Below are 13,079 nucleotides of genomic sequence, written 5' to 3'. Positions count from 1 at the left end.
CCTCCGCCTACCAGTACATGACTATAATCAAGCTGTAGTGAAAATATTAGAAATGATGCTAGCTGAAGAACCGAGAAACAACGCAGCAGTGGAGGAATGCGTTGTTTGAGTTATCTATTTGAATATTCAACGCTATTAAAGGTTGATTTTGTCAACCCTTTCTTTTCTGGAAATACCAAATCTTTAACATTTGATCATTAAACAAAGGCTTTTTATTATTTATAAAACTGTCCTCTTGCTGTTTGCCAGGTATTCAATATTCTTAAGTTTATAGACACTTGATATTAGGGAATTTGGTACAATAATTTGATTTGTTTCTCAGTTGAAACTATTGTACTCATTTTAGCCTCAGCTTTTTGCTGCCATTCACTTGACATTATGTTATATTTCCTGAGACATCTGCATTAGATATAAAAGTTTTGATCCTTTGTACAGCTTTGATCAGTGAACATTGCAAATGGTCCCTTGTCTCTAAGTCTGTATTTCTTCTTGTTATAAATATTTAAGTTATGAGTACAAGCTTCTGGTTCATTTATAATGGTTAACGTGAGGCAAATAAGATTAGTATTATCCTGCCAAATAGATCAACACTTCTGTTCACATTCTTTATCTAGGCCAACAAGCTATTTTTCTCCTTTCTACTCTACAACCTTGGAAGCAAAACTTGGGTAAAATAAAGAATAGAATCTAGATGAAACTGAATAACCATGGTTAAATAGGAAAAATATATATATTTTGTGCTCTCAAATCTCTAATTAGAAATCAGTAAAATAAAATCACACACAGAATCAGCTAAAAGTTGCATCTTTTCTTTTAAACTCAAGGCCACAGACCTGAAAGACTGTCGCTCCGTTTTTGCCAAAATACTTTGTACAGCAAATCCAAATCCACCGTGGAATTTCAATATCATGCATTGTTTCTTCAGAAACATCACAAAACCAACCTAAAATAAGAGGCAGAAGCCAGGGCTTTGATTTCTTGCCCACAGCTTAGGAGCCAGTTAAAAGTCGAAAGGCCATAAAAACGGATGTAGAAATTTAGCAGAAGATCAATCACAGCGGCAAATCCATTAAGGGAGCTATCGTCTTCATTGATATTTTTATGACTATTTGGTGTCTTCTGCGTATTCACACATAAAGCTATCTCATCCCAGACATGAGAAATTCTAATGTCAATCAAGTTCTCAACAATCTTATGTTCAAGGCAGCTGTGTCATCTGTGTGAATGACACTTCGTGGAGTTGTGCAGTGCACAACCTGTGCATCAACACATGGTGTCCCCAATCATACACCTGCAAATATTATTGAAATCCAAAACCTCTTTTATTTGTTAAAGGCGTAACTCATATAGTAGTATCAGGTCAGAATGGTTACTTATGAAATAAAACTGTAAAGATAAACATCATTATTACTTTCTGAAATGCGCACACAAATAGAGACAAACAGAATTTAGCCTTTGGCTGGGATACACAAAAACATTTATTTTTTTTCCAGATAATTTAGTTTTATAGCTTCTTATAAAGAGGAGTAGAAGAGTTCTTAAAATTCAAAAATTGGCCTTTGCTTTTGTAGTGGAATTTGTAGGCACATCTTTTCAGAAAATGATAGAAAAAATACTGTATCATTTCTAAATTGTGGCAGGATAGGATGAGCACAGGGGTCAAAGTCCTCCTGATGCAGGTTTACACCCCTTGTTGCTTCGCTTTGTATATGTGGCTTTGGAAAAAATCACTCTTTAGTTTTTCTCATCAGTGAAATGGAAATGGCAATGCCTATCTTTGAAGATCATTTGTGATGATTAAAATATGGAAACTATTTGCCTTATAATGGGTATTCTATCAGTGTTCACAATCATTACTGTAGGTAGTAATAAGATCCTTTATCAGATACAGCAGTCACTCCAGCTCCCTTGCTTCCATAGACCAAATGTTTACTGTATGCTGGATACTGTGCTTGGCACTTGGAATGTAGCAACCAGTAGATTATAATAAAGGTATCTGCCCTCATATGGCTGCCAGTCTAGAGCATTTCTATTTTTATGAGAAGATTATATCAAATAATGACAGGTGCCTCAATGATGACTCCTTTATTTCGAGCACCTTGGCAAATATAGCAGTTGAAGCCTCCAAGAAGAGTTTCTCGGCCAAAGAGAATATATAACTCCAGTGTAGATATGTTTATGGAACACGCTATTCCAGGGTTCTAGGATACTAGACACCAGCACTAAGGAAGTGCTGGATTCATTGCAGACTGAAATCGATTTAGGTGTATGGGGAAGCACGCTCTTATCCCTTGTGATGTTACCGTGGTGGGTGTGCATACCTCCTGACCAACTATTAACACACATTTACCAGATAAGAGGTGGGGTGGGTGCATCAGCCGACATCTGATGTCTCAGCTCCAACATTAATGGAAGCTATGACAGCGCCCTCATCCCCACAAATTCTCTTCCTAAATTCACAAAGACGCTGAGGAAAAGCACAATTGTAAATGTCAAAGATCCCCTAAAAGATGAAACATGGTTGTCTGTGAAATGAGCAGTGTAAATGGTGACATGCATCAATGATTTCATCCATGCAGCCACTGTGCAAAAAATCACATTTTTTTGTGCAGATAGACACTAAACCCAAATATAAATTATAACATCGTTTCCATAAGAGAGGGAGAAAGCAGGCATGTGTGTGTTTTTGTGTGTGTGTGTGTGCGTGCATACGTGATGTGTGTGTGAGGAAGATCTATTTCATGCCCTCGTGGTGTGGACTGAGCCCCAAGACTCATGACTGAGGCACCATTAGGGGCCACTTGGTGACAGACAGTCCTGTAGATTACAAAGAATGTGGATCGTGTCATTATCTCCGAAGTGACTCACAGGTGGGGAAGTAGGAACAAGATAAACAGTAAACTAAAAGAAATTAGCACGAAAAAAACCGATAAAACGTGGGCGAAGGATATGAACAGATACTTCTCAAAAGAAGAAATTTATGTGACCAACAGACCTATGAAAGAAAGCTCAACATCACTGATCATCAGAGAAATGCAAATCAAAACCACAGTGAGATACCATCTCATGCCAGTCAGAATGGTGATTATGAAAAATCAGGATACACTAGATGCTGGCGAGGCTGTGGAGAAATAAAAACGATTTTCCACTGTTTGTGGGAATGAAAATTAGTTCAACAACTGAGGAAGGCAGTGTGGCGATTCCTCAAGGATCTAGAACCAGAAATACCATTTGACCAGCAATCCCACTACTGGGTATATAGCCAAAGGAATATAAATCATTCTACTATAAAGACACATGCACATGTATGTTTACTGCAGTACTATTTATAATAGCAAAGACTTGGAACCAACCCAGATGCCCATCAGTGATAGACTGGATAAAGAAAATCTGGTACATATACACCATGGAATACTATACAACCATAAAAAAGGAATGAGATCATGTCCTTTGCAGGGACATGGATGAAGCTTCCAGCTTCATCCTCAGCAAACCAACTAACACAGGAACAGAAAACAAAACACCACATGTTCTCACTCACAAGTGGGAGTTAACAATGAGAACACATGGATATAGAGATGGGTAAAAAACACACCAGGGCCTGTTGTGGGGTGGGGAATGAGGGGAGGAGGACAGGTCAATAGGTGCAGCAAACCACCACGGCACACATGTACCTATGTAACCTGCACATTCTGCACATGTATCCCAATTTTTTTTTTTTTTTTTTTTTTGAGATGGAGTCTCACTCTGTTGCCCAGGCTGGAGTGCAGTGGCACCATCTTAGCTCACTGCAAGCTCCGCCTCCCGGGTTGATGCCATTCTCCTGCCTCAGCCTCCCAAATAGCTGGGACTACAGGCGCCGCCACCACGCCCCGCTAATTTTTTGTATTTTTGGCAGAGACGGAGTTTCACCGTGTTAGCCAGGATGGTCTCAATCTCCTGACCTCGTGATCCACCCGCCTCAGCCTCCCGAAGTGCTGGGATTACAGGCGTGAGCCTCCGTGCCTGGCCTCCCATTTTTCTTTTTTTTTTTTTTTTAAGAAGAAATAATAATAAAAAAAGAAACTGATGCCCGAAACACTCAGGAAATCACCTATGGCCCAGTGGCCTATTTGTCCAAAGAGATGGATACGAACCCATTTGTGATGTTTATACATTTAAATTTAGTTTGTTGGAGATCAATTCCTTAATATGAAACTTACAAAACGCCCCTTAAGATCTGACTTCGCTGCCATCTCGGCCTCACTTTGGATGGCCTGGAGGAGGGCCATGTCAGCACCTTGGCTGTTCGTCTATGACTGGGTCCACACTCCGGGAGAGAGAAAATGTGTTGGACGTTTGTATATCATTTTTAAAATGCGTTTACTAATTTTGATGTTAATGTCATATTTTGTCATGATTCAGGTCTCCATATCTGTATAATTTTCATAACAGAAAACCCTCATTATGTTCTTTACTGTCCTCTCCGAGAGCTTGTATTAGCTTCAAGCTTCAAGTATAATCATAGATCTAGGGGTTTTAGTATGACTTTTTAACATTTCCATTTCTCTTCGGAGGTAAACTCTATGAAGCATCAAAACAGCATAGTATTACAATTTTAAAATATGCCTTGTTGACCCAGAAATCATTCTCCATTATTAAGGAAGGACAGAACTATGATATTCATGTATCTACACAGAAAGGATTTGTATAGCCAAACACCCAGGAATCAGGCAACTGGTAGTTTTATACCTTTTTTAGTGAGTAATGCTGAATCGATCCTATAGTATCCCAATTAAACTGTATCAATTACCATCTCAGATTTTAAATGCTCTACTTAGGGAAACATTTTATTACGTTCATTCACTGCCACAATCTTGAGACACTAGCGCTTCTGGCTTTTCCTGTGTTAAAGCAAGAGTAATTCATAGCATGAATTCAAATGTAGGGAACAACTCAATCCCACTGACCTGAGATATGTGTCATCACTGGGAATTTCATTAAGAGAAATATTTGACATACAACTAATTATTAATTCTAAGAAAAATAAAAACAAATATAATAAAAAGATTAGTTCTACTATATATGGAGGAAGAGAATTCTCTCCACTGGCAATGTGTGGTATGTTTCTATAAGAAAAGTAGCATTGACTTCAGAATAACTTGGATTATTGAAATATAAACTCGAAGTCTCTGAAGCAAAGATTCAGGTTTAGATTGTCACCTGTTTCAAGCAAAAAATCGTTTATTTCCAAAACATCGATGTGAGATCTGGGAATCATGAATCACACAGTGCTTGTTGTTTTTTGATTAGATTGGCTTAGGAATATAACCGACTTTATCACTCAGAATCTCTAAAGTCATGTTACATGGCCTTGAAATCCTCACATTTTAAGTACAGTGTTGTGAGCAGAGGAGCACATGCAGGTGTGGGGTGCCGTGAAGGCTCCCTGTGAAAAATAATGTATCCCGGAATCTAAAGGACAGCAGGATAAAGGCAGGCACAGGGCAAATCCCACTCATCATCTTTCACGTAAAATTCTCTTGCAATTAGGAGGCCCTCTAGCAAAATATTCCTTTGTAAAAATGACAATAAATCATCTTTTTTTCTTTCCTGTGTCTACCCCTGCTTCCTACCTTCAACATGCCTTTTCGCCAGTCACTGCAATTACTTTGCAAAATGGGCAACCTCCTCACCCTGCACCTGTGGAACCTGGGGCTCATATCCATGAGGCAACATGTTCAATGCTTAAAGTTCCATGCTGGAAATTAATCACATTTTAGATTTGTTTGATCCAAAGCCCAGCGTGGTGTTGTTGTTGTTGTTGTTTGTTTGTTTGTTTTTTTGCCCCTGCACTATGTCTGCTGTCTTGGCAATTTGTCTTTTCAGAGTGGGTAGACGTTGAATGACTTTATTACCATTAATGCAACAATTTCTCAGTAGGTGAAAACATCACAGTGCTGGAGTTAACTAAAGCTACCTCCCCTGGGGGCAATAGCAAAGGGAACAACATTGACATCATATCCATGAGGTTCCAGTTCTGACTCATGGCAGCCTCGCCTTGCCCGGAATGATGACCCCTGTCTAGAAGGAAAAAGCAGAGATGCCAGCGTCCATAGGAACAGCATGTAGGAGAAAAATTAGCTTCCCATAAAGCAGGGAATATTAAATCTAAGGAGCCTTTGACAGTCAGGCTGCTGAACAGGATTGAGACAATAGCAACTCTGCTTTGGGCATTTAAAATATCACCTGCATCCTAATGTTTTAAGTAATCACTAACCAGAGTGTAGATTTACAGTTCTTTCAAGTACCACTAGTTTCCCTGATTCCACATGACTGTGCACATAGATTTAATTTGTCCCACCGCCGCTACCTCCCACACATGCACACAAACTCACCCACAGGCTACAACAATTGAATGTCGTGTAGCAGACACTATTCTAGAAATGGGCATATAAACAAGCTGATCATTATCTTCACTCTTGGAAGGTTTACCTTTTAGTATAGAAACAGATCATCAATGAGTAAGCAAGTAAATAGGATATTTTCACAAAGTTATAAATGCTACAAGGGAATAAAATAGAGTGTAGGGGACAGGCACGGTGGCTCACACCTGTAATCCCAGTACTTTGGGAGGCTGAGCTGAGCCCATCACCTGCGGTCAGAAGTTCGAGACCAGCCTGGCCAACATGGTGAAACCCTGTCTCTACTAAAGATACAAATATTAAGTGTGGTGGCCCATGCCCTTAATCCCAGCTACTCTGGAGGTTGATGCAGGAGGATCGTTTGAACCTAGGAGGTGGAGGTTGCAGTGAGCTAAGATAGCACCACTGCACTCTAGCCTGGTGACAGAGACTGTCAAAAAAAAGTAGGGCAAAGGGTAGCATGTAGTGTTGGAAGGGTGTTGTTCATTGAGGTGTGAGTGGAAAGAGTATATTGTATTGAGACCCACATGAGGTCTCAATGAAAAAAATCTTGGCAAAGCTCATTTCGGGCAGCTGGACGCACATGTGTAAAGGGCCTGGGGTGGGAACAAGCATGGTGTGTTTAAGGAAGGGAAAGAAGTGACACTGACCAGTGAAAACCTCCCTTTTCCTTTTGGAGCAATACAAACCTGGTACTCCTGGTTCATTTTCGGTGTAAGAGCTCCCTTCAAGGCCTTGCTCATGGGCAAAGGGTTCCACAGTGAGAAACCAATTCCTTGGTTCTCTTTCAGGCAAGCTGCCTCTGGCTTTTTTACTTTTCTTCTTTGCTCTTGTAGTGAGTAATCTCCCATAAGTGTTTGGGATTAAAACCCAATCAAGTACCCTAAGGCGCTGAGCGAGAGCGGCTGACGTCAGTCGATCCGGTGCTCTGAGAATCTTCATGCTTTCCAAGCTTCCTGCAGGGCGTGGCATTCCTGCAAAATGCCTGGAGACTTTGATTTCGAAAACCCTTAATCGAAATCCCCGGAAGGGCACTTTACATCATGGTCCTTCCACGATTAGTTATTTTCCCCATAATGCAGACCCTGGAATAACCCAGGAAATTGTAGAAGATAATGCAGAATTTAATGCGTAGTTGATTTGTTTACAGTTTCAAACAGCGCTTACCTGATCAGGGAAACTTCCACTTCCTTCATCGAAATCTGAGGCCTCTCACTATTTCAAATTCCAGAGCCACTTGGACATCTGTCTTACTCCTTAGCTCTTAAAGAAAATAAAAAATTCATTGAAGATCACAATGGACCGTTTTATCTTTTCTTTATTTTATATGTTTTACTTGAGTTGCTTCATAGCTACGTCCAATAGGAGTGAGGCAATGTTTAGTCTTGCAGAAAACCCAACAGGTGTACAATGTAATTTGACCACAGAAAATGTCAAAAATGAAAGAAGCTTTGGAGGTCAAAAATCTGCCTGTCAGAAAGTAATCACATTCTCATTTACACAGTAATTTATATAGACATGAAAACCATAAATTGTCATTTTCACAAAATGGATGTAGTACAGGGATGGACCCTGCCACTGAGTGTGATAAATACGTAAAGGTTTATTTTTCCACCAATGATGTTTCCAAAATGAGCCAGTGTAGCGATCTGGGCTTGTTGCAAACAGGATAAAAACCACAAAGGCTGTTTTTGATGTTTATCTCCAGTGAGACATACTGTTGAGATGATAATATAGGTTCTGCCCGGACTCTCTTTACACACAAATCTATACACTCTTTCAGATGATATCAGGCCCCAGAGTTGGAGACAATTATACATTCCCAAGTCTTTTCATCTCCACACTGTTCCTCCACAGCCCTGCCCATTATTTCTCAAATGACTCGTATCCTTGTTTGTAGAATTTGCTACAGAGTATCATTTCCCTGCATGGCAGTCTCCACATACAGAACAGTACGGTCCACATCTTTCTAAGTCACTAAACCCAGTTACATGTCAAAATATCTCTGATGGTCAAACATTTGCCCTCAGAGGTTTTGAATAGGAACACCATTCCCTCATCATAAAGCATCAAGTAATTATTTTCACAGTTAGCAAAGCAAAGTGTAAGCCACAGCCCACTTCAGAGGCTGTGCACGAATTAAATGGAGTACAACATATTTGGCACACCAGTTTTTAAATGTTATGTCCACCTCTACTACTTTCTGATAATGACCGTCCAGCCCAGGATTGAGAGAAACAGCAGTTTCATCCAGGTGTGGAATCTAGGAAGGTGTTTGTGATACGCTCACTCCTCAAATGCTCATGGTGAATCAGTTTGGATCACAGATGAATCATCTCAGCTGCTACCTTCTTCTAGGAAAAGTACGTGCCACTGCTATACAGCAGCACCAATTACAGAGCAAGAGCTCAGGAGAGGAGCCAACCAATTGTTGGGGAGTGTTCAGAATGGAGGGGTTAGTTCATCTCAGAAATGATGAGGGCATGGGACCATTTTCTAAGCTGGGTGTTTCTGAGACAGGCTTTCAAAGTAGAAAATCGTCATAGGACACAGTGAGCCCTGCCTTTACTGGAATGTGTTTTCCAGCCTCCAAGAGGGGCACTGCTGTATAACCAACTGTCAGCTCCATGGCTCACCGGGCCCAGGGCAAGTCTTCCTGTAGGCTCCTTGCCGAGCAATTGCCCATCTTGCAGACCTGGACCTTCACAGGATAGAGATTAGCGCACCTACAGGCTGACCAGGTCACCTCCAAAGCAAGACACTTCGGAGACCAGTTCTTATTGGCTCTGGCAGGTCTGGCAAGTATTTAATCCAAATCCAGATTGTTCACATCTTGCATGCCAGGCAGTATGGCAACGTTAAGTGTAGATTAGAAAAGTGTTCAGCAAAATGTTAGCAATAATTATCTTCGGTAATCAGACTATGAGTGATGTTTATTTTTCTAAATGCTTCTTAATACTTTCACTTTTATTTTCCTACAATGGGCATTGATTTGTTTTAAAGAAGGGCAGAAGTTAGAGTCCCCACATATCGAGAGTTTCCAAATGTCTGTGTTTACTCACCATTTTATTTTGTAGTCTAAGGCATTTATTGTGATATACATTAGGATTTGATCACCATACCTGAGGTCTGTAATGTAATGGATTGTCCACTGTGTTTGTTCGTGGTGATGTAACTGAGTTTGGTGGGACGGCTCTAGGCTTTGGTGTCAGAAGACCTTGATTCATTCCCGGAAGACTTTGACAATTTACTTCATTTCCACTTGTTCTTCCATCCTTCTAAAATCATGATTTGTGGCTACTTAGATGGTCCACAAAGATTATATGTGAAAATGTAGTTTCAAAACAGAACCTCATTCCAACAGTATAAGACAGAATTAAAAAATGACTGAAGTTAACTCTGTGTATTTAAGGTTGTGGTATTAAGGACTCATCTAATGAGTAGAAATCTGCAAAAAAATTAACTCTGTGATTCTTCTATATCTAACATTCTGCTGATTACTTTAGATAGGAGCCAGATGTTTCGTATGTTATTATTTAAGTGCCAGATGATTTAGATTCCAATCGCTTAAAATTATGGCATGTGTTCAGGTTTTCTCTTGGAAATTTGTTTGAATAATAGCAGCAAAAACATCTGTATGCACAATTTTGCATGCATGTTTCTGTGATGTGTATTTTGGTATCTATACAATTACAGATGTGTATTTCGGTATATGTGTAATTGCATGCATACCAAAATACTCATCTCAGAGTGTGTTCATATATTTATGTGAATATATATGTGTGTATATACATATATACATATTTGCACAATATATATACATGTATACATGTATATATGTGTGTATATATGTATACACACACATATATATACATATATACACATACATATATACATATACACATATATACATATATACGACATTGAAATCAATATCACTGGGAAAAATACACACATACATATATACTTCTTTTTTACCATTGATATTGCCATTGGTGTTGATATTTTATTTCAAGGGTGACTTCCAGTATCAGTTTATGTAGGAAGAAGACCGTTAGACCTTTTTTTTTAAAACAATAATTGAGTTTTCAATTCCTGTAAAATAACTTAATTTTTACTAAAACATTACAATTATCACAGAAATTACAGATTATTTTATTGCCCTGAGGAAATACAAATTAGAAAGGTACTTACAAGGAATTCACGTTAAACAACATGTTGAAATGTGATTATGTTTGTGGCATTTAAAAGTTTGTCCATTAAAAATATTCAGTTAAAACAATACACTTGTTGGAAGCTGTAGTTATGAACAGCATTTACATCAAGCTTAGATGTACGTCGTTTAAAAAGAAAACATGTATAGAATATTTGTGCACACTCTATAGTAGGCAGGGGTCCATTGGAGTATAAGATCCAACAGAAAAGAGGAGTACCATATTTACTTTAAATCTAGATTCTATATCTTTGTGGGTTTTAGGGCGTTCCATTCTGTTCCACTGGCTATTTATCTAGGCTTACACCAGTCAAACACTGTCTTAATTACTTTTATGATAAAATGCAGTATTAAGTTGCAGACCGAATACATCAGATTCTACCTTAGGCATACATACTTTAAAAACTTCTTGGTTGTTTACACTGGACAGCCAAGGATGATATTCACTCTGCTAAGAACTGTTGAGCAGTTTCCAGAATTTCTAACTGGGGCTCTGGAATGTCAATGAACGGATCAGATGTGACTCATTCAGCAACTGCACTGTACTGATTGGTACCCTAAATGCAGCCGAAATGTTACTCCTTGAGGAAATCTTAATATCTGTTAATCTGATTCAACCTGATGGGTCTATAACAGTAACTACTTTCCAGCTGACGTTTTTCTGTTGAACTGATTTTTCTTTTTTCCAATTTATAATCACGTCTTCACTTTTTTTTGATTTACCGTTAAGCAAGAATTACTCGTAAACCAGAAAAGCTGTTTTCTTTAAAGACCTTTCAAAACCCCACAGCTTTAATATCTACTTGTTACAGTGTTATTGTTAGACTCAAATTTAGTGGAAAATGGGCTTCTTATTAGTTCTCTGGTTTTAAACTCATAAATCCCTTTCATTAAATCTTTTTATTAAGATTTAGCCAACTCCCACAAGCGTTTGATAATATTACTGTGAATGATTTAAGCTCACTGAGGTCTACTATTATAAAATACTTTTTAAGTATAAAATGTAGTTGAAAATAATTTTCTGTGTGTACTTTAAAAATAAAACTTGAGTTAATACTTGTATTCAAGTACTTACACTACATGCCACAATCTGAGTACACCCAGGTCCCTTCAAAACTTTCTCAGTATTTTTTAGTGTCAAAACATTTAAATGCATTTAAAGCACATTAGTGGGAAATGGGCATATTAAGAAGGTAAGAAACATAGACAGTTTTCAGGAGCTACTTAACAACTAACCTCAGACAGACAAAATGTTGGAAGGGTTTGAGCGGGTTATCCTGTTTCCTTATAGGATAGTAATATTTACGGGTTACATGAGCAGAGTGTGTTTATGAGAGCACACTTACAACGATCTGTCTGCCCTGTTCTCAGATTTTGCTCTTCTTCAGTTGGATTGGCCCAGGCATGGCCATCACAGGCAGACTGTTACAGGTAACTGAGCAGAAAAAAAAAAGAAAAGAAAAGAAAAAAAATTAACCACAGGGACAAAATTAGCATGGCATGGAAAGCTTGTATGTGGGAAGTAATGTGGGAAGGGGAAGGGCTGAAACAGGCAAGTAGGGAATCACCGTGCAAAGTAGGTGGATGAAGATCAGGAGGAGCGGAAATGAAATGCCTCGGTGAGGTTGAGAAGGCAGGCATTCGGTTTGTCTCATGGTAAAAATACAATAGGTGGGTCAGGTGTGCAGCTGTTACTAATCTCCGAGAGCTGTTCTTTCAGCGCTCCGTTCTTGCAGGAAGCCTGGGGCCTGCAGTTTCTCAAGGGTTCTGTTCTTTTGGAACTACTCTAGAAGTCTGGGAATCGCCTGAGAAGTACTTTGTTTGAATCAATAACACAGAATCTTTGGGGGCAGAGGCAGAAGGAAATCAGTTCCTCAGACACTGTTCAGTAGCTTGAAGGTGGCTTTGTGGTGCTCAATTGCTGTTCAGTCCTCATCATTTCCCATTGTCATGTCAATCCTAAACCCTCAGGGTAATCCCAGTTCCACCTGCCAAAGGGAGGTTAGTATGGGAGGGCTGAGTAAAATGTGCGATGTCCTGCAGTCCTGCTTAGGGATGGCTAAAACACTTACTGCTCATTGCAACTCTGAGCCTTTTCTTTAATTGGTCCCTTCATTATGTGATGCACTTTCCTTTCTCCTCCACCTCCTAAGTCCTGCCTGTGTGATGGGTAGACATCAATAGTGAGGATGTTATATTCCTCCTTTTGCTGAGTTGCTCTTTCATTTGAGTGTCATTTAACTTACCTTGTTTTACGCCTTTTATTTTCAATGTAATAAGCTTCCTTTATGCATGTGTTATTCTTCTGCCCAGTAAGACATTTGTCGGCACAGGCAGAGATCAATCATTGGCATACTGACCATGTTTTTTCCTAACTATTCTTATTACCACATATTGCAGTTATGTGGCTATGCAAACACGTGTGTATATATATAGTTTTATAAGGTTTATTTTTCTCTTAG

At 39.1% G+C, this 13,079-nt stretch overlaps 1 protein-coding gene across 2 annotated transcripts in view; it reads left to right on the top strand.

Annotated features, from left to right (window-relative positions):
- CSMD1 (CUB and Sushi multiple domains 1) overlaps positions 1 to 13,079 on the top strand; it is a 2,034,404-nt gene that overhangs the window by 336,230 nt on the left and 1,685,095 nt on the right. The window lies entirely within an intron of this gene.

Source organism: Papio anubis, chromosome 8, assembly GCF_008728515.1.
Source record: "Papio anubis isolate 15944 chromosome 8, Panubis1.0, whole genome shotgun sequence".
In the NCBI taxonomy this organism is placed as follows: Eukaryota; Metazoa; Chordata; class Mammalia; order Primates; family Cercopithecidae; genus Papio; species Papio anubis.
This window is presented reverse-complemented; position numbering and strand designations above follow the sequence as displayed.